At 47.9% G+C, this 18242-nt stretch overlaps 1 protein-coding gene across 2 annotated transcripts in view; it reads right to left on the reverse strand.

Moving 5' to 3' along the window:
* Positions 1–17210, reverse strand: part of LOC142488043 (uncharacterized) — a 444382-nt gene extending 427172 nt beyond the window's left edge. For both annotated transcript variants that reach the window (XM_075588398.1, XM_075588393.1), the window contains exon 1: positions 16959–17210. The gene's annotated coding sequence lies outside the window, so the exon portion shown is untranslated. The remainder of the gene's footprint in view (positions 1–16958) is intronic.
* Positions 17211–18242: the final 1032 nt, after the last annotated feature.

The following is an 18242-nucleotide window of genomic DNA, read 5'->3' on the forward strand; positions in this document are numbered from 1 at the left end:
TCAACCGCGCGTCAGCCGGGCATGACCCCTGGCTGGGAAGGCAAAAGGAGAGCGGCATGCTCCAAGTGAACAGCGTGGCATTCCAGGAACAAGCCAGGTAAAAGCCGGTGATTTGTAAGAATAAAAGCTGCCGCAACAGTACCAGGACTGATTTATCTTCAACTGGGTTTAGGACCATGTTTAGGTCCCCACCTATTATCAGTGAGGACAGATAAGCAGGATTAATTTCCTCCATGACCGATTTTATAAAATCAATCTGATTATCATTTGGCGCGTATAGGTTGACCAGGGCGATTGCCGATCCCGAGAGGGTACCATATACCACTAAGAATCTACCATCTGGGTCTGACACAGTTTTGATAAGATTGAACGGGGTTCCTTGCCGAATCACCAGTCCCACCCCCTCCCAACACTGCCCACAATTTTCAATTTAGCACAGTATCTGAAGAGGAGATTACACAAGCGCTCCTCAAACTAAAACTAAGTAGCCAATGGGGACCCGACTTACTACAATCTAGGTTCCTACGACTTGGTGCCCCAGCCATTGCCAAACCAATTGCGTCCATAGTCAACTCTATCCTGTCTGCAGGCCATATCCCTAAGACCTGGAAAACTGCAAGAGATGTCCCAATCTTCAAAAGTGGGGACAAAAACACTGTCTCAAACTACAGGCCAATCTCACTTCTCCCAATTCTATCCAAAGTCATGGAAAAATGTGTCCACTCCCAATGAAGCGATTTCTACACCAAGACAAATTTCCCTAGCCAATTCCAGTCTGGGTTTCGTCCCAAACACTCCACCGTAACTACCCTGCTAAAAGTTTGCAATGAAATCCAGTGTGGAATGGAACGGGGACAACTCACTGGTGCAGTATTCCTAGATTTTGCAAAGGCTTTTGACACAGTTGAGCATGTTATCCTGCTTAACAAACTCCAGAGCTCTGGAATAGGGAAGCATGCTTTAAACTGGTTTCAGGCCTACCTATCAGGAAGATCCCAACATGTGTCCATCTCAGGCTCTAACTCCAACCCCCTGGATATCACCTGTGGTGTCCCGCAAGGCTCTGTTCTGGGGCCCCTACTCTTCTCAGTGTTCATTAATGATCTTCCCACAGCTTGTAAGGAAGCCTCAATACACATGTATGCAGATGACACAATCCTATATGCACACAGCCATAGCCTATCTGACCTTCAACACATACTTCAGTCTGACTTTTTGAGACTCGAAAACTGGATTTCCCAAAACAAACTGTTTTTAAACACTGACAAGACGGTAACAATGGTATTTGGGACCAAGACTAAATTTGTAAAGATTCCAGTGACTGAGCTCCTGATTAGAACCAACGCTAACACCACCCTAACACCTGTCACTAGTTTTAAATACCTGGGCTTATGGTTTGACTCCCACTTAACATTTGAGATGCACATTGATACCCTGACAACCAAGACCTATGCCAAACTAGGGGTACTTTACAGGAACAAATCCTCCCTAAGTCTCCTGGTCAGAAAGCGTATTGCACAGCAGATGCTAATGCCAATTATTGACTATGGAGACATAGTATATGGCTCGGCTCCTCAAACCCACCTTAGCAAACTTGACACCCTCTACAATTCAATTTGTCGTTTTGTTCTCCAATGCAACTATAACACACATCACTGCGAAATGCTCAAAGAACTAGATTGGTCATCACTAGAGTCTAGGCGCAAAGTTCACCTTTCCTGTCTCACCCTCAAATACTTCATGGGCAAGCTACCCAGCAACCTGAACAAGCTCCTCACCCCTACCACATACAGCACCTATCACCTGAGATCAGACTCCAAAAGACTATTCATGGTCCCAAGGCTCAACAAAGTATCCGGACGTTCCTCCTTCTCCTTCCGTGCACCCCAAAACTGGAACAACCTACCAGAGACTCTCATATCCACCACCAGCTTAAGTTCTTTCAAACCTAAGGCTGTCTCACACTTTAATCTGGTCTGTAACTGTTTCATACGCTCATAATATATATTTTCTTTAACTGTGCACGCAATGTCTTGTATATAATGTATACCTTGTTCATTTATGTAACTGTATTTGTAACCATGTATTATTTGTTTTTCTCTGTGCCCAGGACATACTTGAAAACGAGAGGTAACTCTCAATGTGAAAAAGAAAAAATGTGCACAAGCGCTAAAGACTAAAACACCAGTGTGACAATTGCAAAATATATATAAATATAAAGGCTGCCTAGTAATACTGTCAGTACTGACAGAGAAAGTGAAAGTGAAAACAAAGAAAAAACCTGGCGCCAAAAGTTCATTGGATAATCCTGTACTCCTCAGGGGATCAGCACACTTGCTTGACAGGCCATATAGGGGAAAAAACACAAACAGACACAGATCATAGTGCAACACTGTAGGGTTAAAACAGGTCTACACTAATACACACTATTTATTATATAAAAAGAACTATGCCATAAAATGGTTTGGACAAATGAGAACACCGCTGGTCATCCAGATGTTAAAAATCAGAGCCCTACTTACAAGCAGCAAGGCAAATACAGGCAATGCAACAAAGAGTCTTCCGGCTGCTGCTGATGTCTTTGCAGAGATGTGATTCCTGCTGCACCGTGACTCTCGTGCTGACTCTCCCTCCAGGGGTTAACAGGAACAGTGGCAGTGTTGGAGGCCTGCTTGTGGGGCTCACAGCTCTCCTCCACGTGAGGCTGCTCTCCTCACTTCCTCCTCCAGTTACACAGGCTGTCTCACCGTGCCTGCACGCGAGTGTGCACGTGCCCTTAAAGGGACAGTACAAGCGTCCTGTGTGCCAAGAACTAACGGCTGCAATGGGGCTCAAATGTGACCAAGTGTCCCAAAAAGTCCAATACCAAGCTCAAAGTGACTGTGTCACCTGCCCTACGCGTTTCGTGGATGTTACTCCACTTCCTCAGGGGCTACAAAGACTGACACTGAATGACATGTACATATACCCTAACCAATTAAAAATTAATTGCCCAATTAGGCTGTATAGCCTGCATGTCATTAATATCAAATCACTACGTCTCTAACAACATAATACACATACAATACATTAAACAACATTAAAAACATTCAGATATCAACTGATAACCATATATCCCAAAATTGAGGCCAGATGTAATATCATAATAGGCATTGATATATACCAAAATGCCAAATTGTGGCCAAAGGATAAACAAACCTGCTTAAGCCACTTAGTATGCTACTGCTGGTACAGAGTCAAATGGATAAGGTGTCATCCATTAAGTAATGGTTGCATTTAACTAATATTTGTTTGAGCCATTTCATCTACCTAAAAAGGAGCCCAATTCAAAATCAATATTGAGCCCATATGGGGATAGAGTCTTAAGTTCATAGATCCAAAAGGCCTCCCTCCTATTGATGTGTTGAATGTTATTACCACCTCTCCAATTGGGTGTACACAATTCAATAGGTTGACAGATAAGGCCCTTTGGATTTTTGCCATGATGTACTCTCAATGTATTACTTCCTGGTAAAATATTTTAGAAATAAATAAATAAAATAAAAAAATAAATACAATTGAAATGTATAGGAAAACATAAGAAGGTGTAACCAATAAATTATGCTGCTTTACATTCCCCCCCTCCCCTGCCCCCCCTCCCCCTCTCTCCTCCCTTCCCCACCCCCCCCCCCCGCATAAGATTCTATTTTGCCTACTCTTGCTCACTTGAAAGGTATACGAAAACCTATGAATACGTGCCAAATGTTTTATGTTAAGTTACATTCCCCCTTCCCCTGCCCTTTCCCCTCCCCCTCTCACTTTCTCCACCCCCCCTCCCGTATAAGTTCATAGCTTGCCTACTCATGTATCACCGAAATGTATACGGAAACCCAAGGAGGCGCAACAAATATGTGATGTTAAATATGTTATGTGATGATACCCCATCCACTGTCCCCCCCACCCCCCTCCTTTCCCCCCCCCTCCTTTACAACACGCCTGGCTAAGTTTCCCTGGGCAACCCCCGCTCAGCATCTAACAGATAACAGAACTGTGTCAGTATGCAGGTCTGAACAGACAGGAAATCAAGTTACGCAACGGTTACTGTAATCGGAGTGTACACCCATGTACCCCTTCCTCGACCGCCCCCCCCACATAAGATTTTATCTTGCCTACCTTTGCTCATTTGAAATGTATACGAAAGACTATGAATACGTGCCAAATATGTGATGTTAAGTTACAATCCCCCTTGCCCTGCCCTTTCCCCTTCCACCTTCTCCATCCCCCCCCTCCCAGTCCCCTTCCCCCTCCCCTCCCGTATAAGTTCATAGCTTGCCTACTTTTGTATCACCGAAATGTATACGGAAGCCCAAGGAGGCGCAACAAATATGTTGTGTTAAATATGTTATGTGATGTACCCAATCCCCTGTCCCTCCCCCCCACCTCTCTCTCCCTCCTTTCCCTACCCCCCATTCCTTTCCAACACGCCTGGCTAAGTTTCCCTGGGCAACCCCCACCCAGCATCTGACAGATAACAGAACTGTGTCAGTATGCAGGTCTGAACAGACAGGAAATCAAGTTACGCAACGGTTACTGTAATCGGAGTGTACACCCCATGTACCCCTTCCTCCCCCGCCTCTCCACTCTTCCTCCCCACCCCCCTTTTTCCCTTCTCCCCCCACCCCCCATCCCCCCCTCCCCACTTTCCCCTCCGGTTGAGGATAGACACTAAAGGAAAAATCAAGTACATGACAAGTGTATAACCGATAGGCTGTCCAAAGAAGGAAATTCAGATATAAGACCTCAATTGAGAGATCTGTTTACACTGGAGAGAGGAGGATGACTCTCCGATTGTGGTCTAGGTGCCATAGGAACAGTATCATATAGTTTGAGAGTGTTATTTAGTTTCCAAGAGTTATACAGGTTGGACCAACACAGGAGAGGGGGGAACAAAGTAAAGAAAAGGGTTTCATATATAAATGTGAAGTGGAGGGATCGGGACATGACCGCGGAGGGCTGAACGTGTTCATGACTCACGGTCGTCTCCACAAGGGCAATAAGCCCAAAATCCAGATCACACAGGTGATCCAGATGGTTTCCATATTAGGGTTTTTTCCCAAAAAATCCACTCTCTTTCTCTCCCCTCTCTATTTCCCTTTTCTTCCCCTTGACCCCCGTGTCCTTCCCCGCCCCCGTGTCCTTCCCCTCTGACCCTCCCCCACCCCCCGAGTGGTGCGGACGAACAGCGCAAGAACAGGAGGTGGTATACCATGAGGAAGGGTGCTGACCAAGTGGGAAAGTGGCTGGACGAGCCATTAAGGTCGAGGAAACTGAGCTATGGCTAATACATCAGCCATAAAAATAATATCATTAAATGTAAAAGGCCTCAACTCTAACAAAAAAAAGAAGATTAGCTCTCCAGGAGTTTAAAAAGTCAAAAGGGGACATAGTGTTTATTCAAGGAACTAATTTCAACACCAACTCCCCCCCCTAACACATTTAGGCAAACCTATCCCCAAGCATACTTTGCGTCCTCTAACACAAAGAAAAGAGGAGTAGCTATTATGTTTAAAAATAACACACCATTTGCAGTGGAAGAGGTTGTCCCAGATCCAGAGGGCAGATATCTGTTGGTGAAAGGATCTCTGTCGGGAGTTAAAGTCTCCCTTCTCAATATCTATACCCCAAATTAAGCTCAGGCCGAATTCTTAAACAGGTTTTGGAGATGCTAGATCAACAAACACTATCCTCCTTGCTGATAGCAGGAGATATGAATGTGGTCTACAACCCAGACATAGAGAAAACCACAATAACAGGGACAAACCAATCCAGTCGAACTCCACAAAATTCAGAGAGACAATAAAAGAGTTTTCACTAACGGATATATGGAGGGCCCAACGTCAGGGACAAAGGGATTATACATTCTACTCAGCCCCACATCAGACCTACTCAAGGATTGACAATTTCTTGGGTACCAAAAATATTCTCCAGGCATCCTCCCAGTCCATCATAGGGTCTATATCTTAGTCTGACCACGCTCAGGTTGAGTTAATGCTCTCTCTACCATTCGGAAAAAATAACAGTTATATGTGGAAACTGAATGACTCCCTACTAAATTCGAAAGAGATAGAAAGAATATTTCCAATTGAATAAAGGCTCTGTGTCATCCCCATCAATTCTGTGGGAGGCACACAAAGCAGCGATCAGAGGAGAATTGATCTCCATAGCATCTCACAAGAAAAAAGAGAAACTAAAACGATACAAAGATTTATCCGCCCAATTAGCCTTACTGGAAAGGCAACATAAAGATACCCCATGTAAGAAACTCCTTAAAAGATTGAAAAAAAACAGAATGGACCTTAAAGAAGTCCAAATTGATAAAGTGGAGAGAGCATTGAGGTGGACAAACCAAAGATATTATGATAAAGGGAATAAGGCAGATAGGTTGTTGGCCAGTAAATTAAGAGGTCTGAGAGTTAAATCTCAAATCCCAGTAATCCGCACAAAAGCCAACTACGTATAATGAAAAACACATAGCTAAGGAATTCTCACATTTCTACACGAAATTATATAATCTCCACCCTAACCAAGGGGGTAGTACAGGGTCCGAGGCAATAACAGAGTACTTAAATAACTGTAAAGTGCCGAGCCTAACAGAGAAGGAATCCCAAATGTTAAACAAAAGCATCTCTAAAGAAGAACTGACAGAGGCTATAAACTCATTAAAAACAAATAAAAACCCAGGCCCGGACGTTTTTTCCAACCTGTACTACAAAAATTTTAAAGAAGTGCTCTCCCCGTATGTTCTTGAGACATTCAATTCTTTTTTGGAGGGGGAGCCCATTCCGGCCTCGATGTCCATGGCCAACTTAGCCATTATCCATAAGGAGGGACGGGACCCTCTCCAATGTGGAAGCTATAGGCCCATTTCGTTGTTGAATACAGACTTGAAAATATATAGTAAAATTTTAGCGAACAGGTTGTCTCCGATCCTACCAAGACTCATTCACATAGATCAGATGGGCTTCATTCAGGACAGGCCTCTGATAACACCCGAAAATGTATTAATATAGTGGACTGCGTACACCTGACTAATACAAAGGACGATTCTATTAAGCTTAGACGCGGAAAAAGCGTTTGATAGAATCAAGTGGGCTTTTTTTAGATAAAACATTGTTAAAGTTCGGATTCTTCGGACCATACCTAGATGGCGTTAGAGCCCTGTATAGGTCGCCCACTGCCTATGTCAAACTTCCGGGAGGGGACTCGACTCCTATTATAATCAAAAATGGCACCAGACAAGGCTGCCCCCTGTCCCCGCTCCTCTTTGAATTAACAATTGAGCCACTGGCATCTGCAATTAGGGAGGATCAAAATATCCAAGGTATCAAGATAGGGGAGATAAACTATAAGATATCTCTCTTTGCAAATGACATTATATTGTCTATAGCAAACCCATTGATATCCTTTCCCAACCTCCAGCTACAATTAAATCAATTTGGCAAAAAATCCGGGTACAAAATGAATAACGACAAATCTGAAATACTAAACTTAAACTTACCAACCACAGAGATGGCAATATTACAATCTAAATTTAAATAGAAATGGGCTGCCAATAATATTAAATACCTAGGAATCAAAATAACAAAATCATTCCGGGATCTCTATAAGAGTAACTACCCTCCCCTGTTTGAAAAAATAAAAAAAGACCTACAGCGCTGGAACGATCTACAGATCTCCTGGATAGGTAGGATAGCTACAGTAAAAATGAAGGTAGTCCCAAGATTACTGTACCTATTCCAAACAATCCCAGCAAAAGTCCCGTTGACGGAACTTAAAAACATCCAAAACAGAGTGTTCCAATTTGTGTGGAAAAATAAAAGACCAAGAGTGGCGAGATCAGTAATGTTGGCGTCCAAGGAGGGAGGGGGCATGGGGGTGCCTGATATTACCAAATACTATCAAGCGTCCTAGTTGAAACAAGTGGTGTCATGGAATAACGACCCCTCATCCGCAAACTGGTTGCAGATGGAGTCGGTCTATGTGTCCCCTCGCTCCTTGAAATCGGCCCATCTGGGGTGGGGCGGTGAGTGAGGGACCTACTGGAAGGTTTGAGTTGGGATCGATGAGGTGTACATGGGAGATCTGGTCCAAAAACAAAAAGAAATACGCACTCAATTCGAATTCCTCATTGTTAACTCCTATATATCTAATAACCCTGAGTTTCCCCCAGGGTGCATAAAAAACTCCTTTAAGAAACTAAGGGAGCTCAATATCGTAAGATTAGAAGATCTGGTGATCGGAGGCAAACCAATGACATACCAAGAGGCGGCATTTGTCTCCCAAGTGGTCATTTTAAGCTTATTATAGCTTACACGCTGTTTTTTATCTGCAACACTGTAAGTGTGCACTTTTTAGAGTTATTTTATAAATTGTTGAAATCATATGATCTGTGCTATGTGCGTGCATTTCTCTCTTGCTGAGGTCCCATTCCCCCGGTGAAGGGGCAACTCCGGTTTTCCTGATATCCATGGTCAGCCCTTGATTACCTCTGCTTGATCATCACTACCTTCTTGTGAGTAGGACACCCGTAGGGGCCAAGTTTCACTAGGGACTTATTATTATCATTATTGGTACATCTACACTTAGAGTGCTGTTTCTTGTGTTTATACTCCCCATGCTCCCCCTGGATTGTGAGAAGAATACCAAGAGGTGCAAACAAAATTTCAAGCACAAGATATCCCAATTTTCAGCTTCCTACAGATTAAGCACTTTCTGCAATCAGTATCGCAGAATAAGAGCTTTCTGAATTTAACCAAATTTGAAAGACTATGCACAGTAGGGGTGCACCAGAAGGGTCTGATCTCGAGGATATATACGGGACTGACTTCGACAGCCATCCCACAAAATCATAACTATATGTTGAAATGGGCTGAAGATGTCGGGATTGAAATAGATAGGGAAGACTGGGAGGATATCTGTGAATCGGCAGCGAAAACATCAAATCTGCACGACCACGAAACAAAATATATATAAAAGTTTATTCCAGTGGTACCTAACCCCGAGTAGGCTGAGCCAGATCTTCCCAGGCACACCGGGTCTCTGCTGGAGAGAGTGTGGCCTGAGAGGAGATATGGCTCATATATGGTGGTTCTGCCCAAAAATACAACGATTTTGGACACATATTCAAAATATGCTGCAGGAAACCACGGAGCTGAGTATCCCTTTGGACCCTGTGACATATCTACTAGGAAAACCTATTGAGGAGGTCCCCTCCCCAGTGGGCAAACTGATTAGATTTATTCTCACGGCCGCACGCTGCTCAATAGCAGCGGCCTGGAAGAACATAAATGCGCCCTCCAAACAAACGGTAAACAAAAGACTGAAAGAAGTCAAAATAATGGAACTTCTCTCGGCCCAACTCTCTCAAAAAGTGGAGAAATTCCACAAAGTTTGGGACCTATGGTCCCCATCCTAAGCTAAATCAGGGTAGGGAGAAACAAAAATAAAAAGAGACGTGGTGGCTAATAGAACAGAAGAAGGAACAATGTTGGTCTACACTCTCAATCTTTCCCCTCCACCCCCCCTCTTTCTTTCTATCCCTTTCTCTTAATCTATCCTTTAATACAAAATTGACGAACCCCAAGAGTGAGCAAACTCATAGTTATACTGTATATCAGAAGTCACCCTCATTCAATTCACAAGTGTATGGGGAACCATACAGTCAATATGGACATATAAGTTGTATTAAGATAAATGTTATCTGTTCTGTGATCTTATGTGACTACAAACATATATGTATGCCACTCTTTCCTGAAGAGTCAGAAATGTATAATGTGATATCATATGTGAAAAACAATAAAAAAAATTGAAACATACAAAAAAAGAAAAGAGGCGTCTAAGAGGGGATTTGATAACTATATACAAATATATTTGGGGACAATACAAGGAGCTTTCAAAAGCACTATTCATCCCACGGGCAGTACAAAAGGACTCGGGCCATCCCTTAAGGTTGGAGGAAAGGAGATTTCACCAGCAACAAAGGAAAGGGTTCTTTACAGTAAGAGCAGTTAAAATGTGGAATTCATTACCCATGGAGACTGTGATGGCAGATACAATAGATTTGTTCAAAAAAAAAAAAGGTTGGACATCTTTATAGAAAGGAAAGGTATACAGGGATACACCAAATAAGTATACATGGGCAGGATGTTGATCCAGGGATTAATCCGATTGCCAATTCTTGGAGTAAGGAAGGAATTTATTTTTCCCCTTATGTAGGGTGACCAGATTTTGAAAATGAAAAACCGGGACACATTTTTAAAAAAAAATATATATATAACAGTTTATTTATTGTAGTACACTTATACTTTACTACCATTAGAGTGTGTGTGTGTGTGTGTGTGTGTGTGTGTGTGTGTGTGTGTGTGTGTGTGTGTGTGTGTGTGTACACCTCAATAATCGAACAAAAAAAAAACCCAGATGTGAATGATTCTGAACCCATTAACCAGTGCCAGGATGCCCCCTCTTCACAATTTCTAAAAGCAGCAATCCCGTCTGGGATCTTACCTGATCCGCAGTCCCTCAAGGTACTATACTGGAGGGGAGGTGTTCCTTACCTGTCTTCCGATGTCTCCCGCGTGAAATTTGAGTCAGATCTGGAAGAAAGCAGAGTAGGTTACTTCGGTGTAGGTATACGGCAGTTAAGATAAGACAGAGGGTGAGTGAGACAGGGAGGGAGGGTGAGGGAGGGAGACAGGGATGGAGGGAGACAGGGATGGAGGGAGACAGGGAGGGAGGGCGAGGGAGGGAGACAGGAAGGGAGGGCGAGGGAGGGAGACAGACAGGAAGGGAGGGCGAGGGAGGGAGTCAGACAGGAAGGGAGGGCGAGGGAGGGAGACAGGGCAGGAGGGCGAGGGAGGGAGACAGGGAGACAGGGCGGGAGGGCGGGAGGGAGACAGGGCGGGAGGGAGAAAGGGAGGGAGGGAGACAGGGAGACAGGGAGGGAGGGAGACAGGGACGGAGGGAGTGAGACAGGGAGGGAGAGACAGGGAGACAGAGACAGGGAGACAGGGAGGGTGAGACAGGGAGGGTGAGACAGGGAGGGTGAGACGGAGGGAGGGTGAGACAGGGAGGGAGGGTGAGACAGGGAGACAGGGATACAGGGAGGGTGAGACAGGGAGGGTGAGACATGGAGGGTGAGACAGGGTGGGAGGGACAGAGGGAGACAGGGTGGGAGGGGAGGGAGACAGGGTGGGAGGGAAGGAGGGAGACAGGGTGGGAGGGAAGGAGGGAGACAGGGTGGGAGGGAAGGAGGGAGACAGGGTGGGAGGGAAGGAGGGAGACAGGGTGGGAGGGAAGGAGGGAGACAGGGTGGGAGACAGGGTGGGTGGGAAGGAGGGAGACAGGGTGGGAGACAGGGTGGGTGGGAAGGAGGGAGACAGGGTGGGAGGGAAGGAGGGAGACAGGGTGGGAGGGAAGGAGGGAGACAGGGTGGGAGACGGGGTGGGAGGGAAGGAGGGAGACAGGGTGGGAGACGGGGTGGGAGGGAAGGAGGGAGACAGGGTGGGAGACGGGGTGGGAGGGAAGGAGGGAGACAGGGTGGGAGACGGGGTGGGAGGGAAGGAGGGAGACGGGGTGGGAGGGAAGGAGGGAGACAGGGTGGGAGACAGGGTGGGAGACAGGGTGGGAGACAGGGTGGGAGACAGGGTGGGAGACAGGGTGGGAGACAGGGTGGGAGACAGGGTGGGAGACAGGGTGGGAGACAGGGTGGGAGACAGGGTGGGAGACAGGGTGGGAGACAGGGTGGGAGACAGGGTGGGAGACAGGGTGGGAGACAGACAGGGTGGGAGAGAAGGAGGAAGACAGGGTGGGAGGGAAGGAGGAAGACAGGGTGGGAGACAGGGTGGGAGGGAAGGAGGGAGACAGGGTGGGAGACAGGGTGGGAGGGAAGGAGGGAGACAGGGTGGGAGGGAAGGAGTGAGACAGGGTGGGAGGGAAGGAGGGAGACAGGGAGGGAGACAGGGTGGAAGGGAGACAGGGTGGGAGGGAGACAGGGTGGGAGGGAGACAGGGTGGGAGGGAGACAGGGTGGGAGGGAGACAGGGTGGGAGGGAAGGAGGGAGACAGGGTGGGGGAGAGAGACACACACCCACTGACACACACACACACACACACACTGATACACACACACACCCCCACTGATACATACACACACTGATAATGTTACACACACACACACACACACACACACACACACACACACACACACACACACACACACACACACACACACACTGATACTGATACACACACTGATACTGATACACACACACCCCCACTGATACACACACACACCCCCACTGATACACACACACACCCCCACTGATACACACACACCCCCACTGATACACCCCCCCCACTGATACACCCCCCCCACTGATACACACCCCCCCACTGATACACCCCCACACCCCCACTGATACACCCCCCCCCACTGATACACACACACACCGATACACACACCCCCCACTGATACACCCCCACACCCCCACTGATACACCCCCCCCACTGATACACACACACACACACCCACTGATACACACCCCCCCCACTGATACACACACACACACACACACCCCCATTGATACACACACACACACCCCCACTGATACACACACACCCCCCCACTGATACACACCCCCCCCCCCCACTGATACACACACACCCCCACTGATACACACCCCCCCCCCCACTGATACACACACACACCCCCACTGATACACACACACATACCCCCACTGATACACACACACACACACACCCCCACTGATACACACACACACACACACACCCACTGATACCACACACCCCCACTGATACACACACACCCCCCCCACTGATACACCCCCCCCACTGATACACACACACACCCACTGATACACACACACACACACCCACTGATACACACACAGATACACACACAGATACACACACAGATACACACACAGATACACACACAGATACACACACAGATACACACACACAGATACACCCCGCCTCCCCCTGCACCGCCCGCCAGCCCCTGCACCGCCCGCGACCGCGCAGCAACCACTGCCCGCCCCCGAGCCCATCTCCCACACCAAGGGGACGGGGGGAGTGAGCGCCGGGGGGGCAAAGCTGTGAGCGCCGGGGGGGCAAAGCTGTGAGCGCCGATGGGCAATGGTGGGAGCGCCGATGGGCAAAGGTGGGAGCGCCGGGGGGGCAAAGGTGGGAGCGCCGGGGGGGGCAATGGTGGGAGCGCCGGGGGGGCAATGGTGGGAGCGCCGGGGAGGCAATAGTGGGAGCGCCGGGGGGGGGGGGGGCAATGGTGGGAGCGCCGGGGGGGGGCAATGGTGGGAGCGCCGGGGGGGGGCAATGGTGGGAGCGCCGGGGGGGGGCAATGGTGGGAGCGCCGGGGGGGGGGCAATGGTGGGAGCGCCGGGGGGGGGGGCAATGGTGGGGAGCGCCAGGGGGGGGCAATGGTGGGAGCGCCGGGGGGGGGCAATGGTGGGAGCGCCGGGGGGGGGCAATGGTGGGAGCGCCGGGGTGGGGCAAAGGTACAAGGTGGTACAAAGGCAGGCGCAACCCCGCTACCACCTCCTATTACCCCCCCCCCCCTGGCTGGGACCCGGGACAGAAGGGGGACACTCACCGCGCACAGAGGAGCCGGGTGCGGGAAGACACGTGTGCACTGCACAAAGCGGAAGTCCCGCCCCCGGCTTCCTCTAACCTGCCTGCAACCAATCCCCTGCGGGCCGGCCGGCATTCTAAGTCCCGCCCCCGGCAGCATCATTCATCCAATCCCCTGCAGGCCGGCCAGCATTCTAAGTCCCGCCCCCGGCATTCTCCTTCATTTAGTCCCCCCGGTAGCATTCACACACACAAATACAAAATACTTACCGGCCGCCGCATTCTCCTCACCGCCGCTACCCTGCAATACCGGGACCAGGGACAAAAACCGGGACAAAAACCGGGACGACTTAAAACCGGGACAGGACACAAAAAACCGGGACTGTCCCGGTAAAACCGGAACGAATGGTCACCCTACCCCTATGAGATATTATTGGATGAGTTTTTTTGTTTGCCTTCTTCTGGATCAATAAGAATATAGGATAAAGTATCAGTTGTCTAAATTTATCATAGGTTGAACTTGATGGACGTACGTCTTTTTTCAACCTCATCTACTATGCAACTATGTAACTGTGTAACTATACCAACAGCAATTCCCTATGCCCTCCGTCTAGGCTAGATCTGGGATAGCTCTCCTCTATACCCGGCTATTACTCTATATATAGGCAATTAGTACTTCCTCTTTCATTGAGCTTTTCTGCTACAACAGACCTTTTCTGTTTGTTCTTCAATCAAAATATGATCTGGGACTTCCTCACATCGGCTGTTTGAGGAGCATTGCATCGTGGGTCAAGAGTTGCTGACGGAGCCGGATTTGGAGGGTGCATGCAGCAAAGGTAACAAACACATTGGTTGTATGTTATTTAATTATGTATTTTAGGATGCCCATTAACTGCCAATGTGCTTATCTATGCCCCTTTATGGGTATAGATAATCAGTGACAAGCAATGCATATTTAGGCAAATGGTTGTTTTGATTTCATTGTAATGTATTGTATTTTGCGTGTTTTTATTTAGGTTGCCCATTCATTGTCAGTGTGGCAATCTATGCCCATATTCTGTGCATGGCTTATCACAGTCACTGGCTTTATTGTCACATGCTTGTTTTAATTAAACAGAGAGACTGCTCCATCCCCAAAAGTCAGTACGCCCAGGAGAAAGAGACGTGGAAAAAAGAGTTGCTGACGGAGCAGGATTAAATTTATTTTATATTTAAAAATATACTCACATGAAAAAGTCCTGGTCAGCAACTGTAAAAGTAATTTCATAACTGTAAAACCATTCATAACTGCCACTAATGTGGCAGTTAACGTCCTATAACCCCAATAAACTCAGACATTAAAATATACAGCAAGATCCTAGCCAATAGGTTAAACCCAATATTACCAAGGCTTAACATAGATCAGGTGGGCTTTGTGTCAGGCTGACAGGCTTCGGACAATATAAAATAAAATAGTCAATATCATAGAACATATCCACTCCATTAAAACAATATCCATACGTATTAAACTATTCCCATTTAATAAAAGATGTGGTGTCCTATCTTCTGCGTGCTAAAAGTTGAGTTCTTATTCTGGTGTCAGGAATGGAGTGAGTGTAAATATTCCCTACATTCACAAGCCTCGTTCTTGGCACACATTCGAAAAATACTTTAACCTTTTAAAACACTGCAAATCTGCTCAGCTTCATAACCTTAGCGTGAGCACCTTCCTGAACCCCTACTCTAGGCTCAGGATACCTGGGCATGGATGTGGGTTCCTCTGCTATACTGGGGAGCCCCTTGCTACACTAAGGACTCTGTGGATACCTGCAGATATATTTTAACCCCTTCTTCACCTTGTCTGGAAGATGCTGCAGCAGGAACTCTGGCGGTGTCGTAAGAGCGTTTTCAGGGTACGAGGTTGGCGGAGTAATGCGCTTAGCTGTATCCGAGGACATCACTCAATGTCCGGATACAACTCGGGGAATCCCATAACCTGGAACCCCGCTACATAGACACATTCTGCAAAGACTTTCTCCGCCAAACCCACCCTGAAACTTACAGCCTAGAAACCTCCCGATCCCAGCATCACAGTGAAGGCAAAAATCACATAATTCTTTAATGTCGCCAAAATGAGTATACAGTTGCAGTAATACATTCTCGACATCTGGGTCCCAGAGCTGTCACTAAGACCCTAACACATGGATCAGGGTTAACCAAGTGGGCTTGACGTTTCTTATAAGCCTGGTTAACCCCTTCACCGTCACATACACATACACTTTCTTTTACGTGCACACCTTTATAGCAAATCACATGTACTGTACATATTAGTGGGTGTATGTTTGCCTATTTATAGATGTTTGTTTATGTATGTACGTACATGGGCCAGTTTACATGCATGTACGGTATATAGCTGTGTATGTACTCTGCTTGTTGTGTATGTGCATATTAATAAGTGCAGGTGTGTACACTGCTTGGTGTGTGTGTGTGTTTGTGTATATTAATAAGTGCAGGTGTGTACACTGCTTGGTGTGTGTGTGTGTGTGTTTGTGTATATTAATAAGTGCAGGTGTACACACAGCGTTATGTGACCTTTGTATATTAGCAACATTTAGAAAATGAGGGGTTAAACCCTAGTATGCTACAGACACGAGGCTACCACATGCTTGGGTTTCTATATGGCGGCGCATTGATAGAGAACCAGACACAGCACCCACCTCTGTGCCTGGGGTCACCCTAATCTCCCTCAGCTGTAGTTCTGCATTGCAGATTGGGGGGGGGGGGGGAAGAGGGCTCTGTGTCTCACTTCTACATCTCCAGCTCTGCACAGACCCCCCCTCCCTCTCTCCTCTGCACAGACCTCTCCTCCCCCTCCCCCACCCAGACACATGATTTAAAACTGGGACATGGGAGAATGCAGCAGATATTTGGGACATCAGAACATACGGTCAGACCAGGACTGTCCCCGGGCAAACGTGTCAGCCTCACACAGAGAAGCTATAGCCCATAACACACACATGATGCTGGCCCCTGTGGTAATGAAGGAGTTAAACTCCAACCAATACTCCCTCAATCTAATTACTTTCTAACTATTTAATAACTTTCCCAATCTTATCCTCACTGATTCCTAATGTTAATTCCCAATGTAAAATAACCCACATTATCTCCCAGTCCCTGTGATACCAGGAGGAGTAACCCCCCAGTGCCAGAGGCCCCCCCTCACTATCAGAGGCTCAGCCTCTCAGGCTCCTGTGTGTAAGGAAGCTCAGAGCAGCACTGGGATAATGTGCACAGGTCACACAAGGGAGGGGAAGGGAGGAGGAGGAAAGCACTTACCCAATAACACAGGCTGAAGGTCTCTGTGCAGCAGGGGGTGGGCAATGTGAGGGGGACACAGGAAAAGGGACTTAGAGGCTGCAGAGCCTATTCCTCAGTGTGTCCCCCCCCCCCCTCAGTGCCTGAGATGTGCACTTTATCCCCCCCTCACTGTGTGTGTACTTCCTATGGAGGGTGGGGGGAGCCCCTGTGATCTCTCAGTCCTTCCCTGTGGGAGTAACCTGGATTCCCCCCTCAGGATGTGGGACAGTTTGTGCTCAGGATCAGTGTTTCCTGCCGGAATCAAACCTCACGCACCAGGACATCCGGCTGCAGCAGCGGGATCATAGAGAGGGAAGAGGGGAGGCCAGAGCGCCTCTACCCAGCTCCTCCTGAGCTCATATGGAACAGTGAGATCTGATTCCGGCAGGAAACACTGACCCTGAGCACAGACTGTCCCACATCCTGAGGGGGGAATCCAGGTCACTCCCACAGGGAAGGACTGAGAGATCACAGGGGCTCCCCCCACCCTCCATAGGAAGTACACACACAGTGAGGGGGGGATAAAGTGCACATCTCAGGCACTGAGGGGGGGACACACTGAGGAATAGGCTCTGCAGCCTCTAAGTCCCTTTTCCTGTGTCCCCCTCACATTGCCCACCCCCTGCTGCACAGAGATCTTCAGCCTGTGTTATTGGGTAAGTGCTTTCCTCCTCCTCCCTTCCCCTCCCTTGTGTGACCTGTGCACATTATCCCAGTGCTGCTCTGAGCTTCCTTACACACAGGAGCCTGAGAGGCTGAGCCTCTGATAGTGAGGGGGAGCCTCTGGCACTGGGGGGGTTACTCCTCCTGTATCACAGGGACTGGGAGATAATGGGGGTTATTTTACATTGGGAATTAACATTAGGAATCAGTGAGGATAAGATTGGGAAAGTTATTAAATAGAGTTAGAAAGTAATTAGATTGAGGGAGTATTGGTTGGAGTTTAACTCCTTCATCACCACAGAGGTGGGGTATAGAGAGTATATGTAACGGGGGTCACATTGGCCAGTATAGCCAATAAGGCTGCTGGACCCACGGAGCCCCAAAGAGATACATTTGGTGCGCTCATCACATCACGCCAGTCAGGAGCAGGATGGAGAGGAAGAAGGTAATGTCCAGGGAGCTGTGCTCCGCAGGACTGGGCCAGATTTCCCCCAGGTCCCGCTAGGCCCCGACTCGCTGTAGTTGTGTGTGCTGCAAGGGAAGGCCCATAGGTAGGGACGCTTCCCCATTACTGCATAGTGTCAGGGACACCGTGATCAC

The sequence above is a fragment of the Ascaphus truei genome, chromosome 2, assembly GCF_040206685.1.
Source record: "Ascaphus truei isolate aAscTru1 chromosome 2, aAscTru1.hap1, whole genome shotgun sequence".
NCBI lineage: Eukaryota > Metazoa > Chordata > Amphibia > Anura > Ascaphidae > Ascaphus > Ascaphus truei.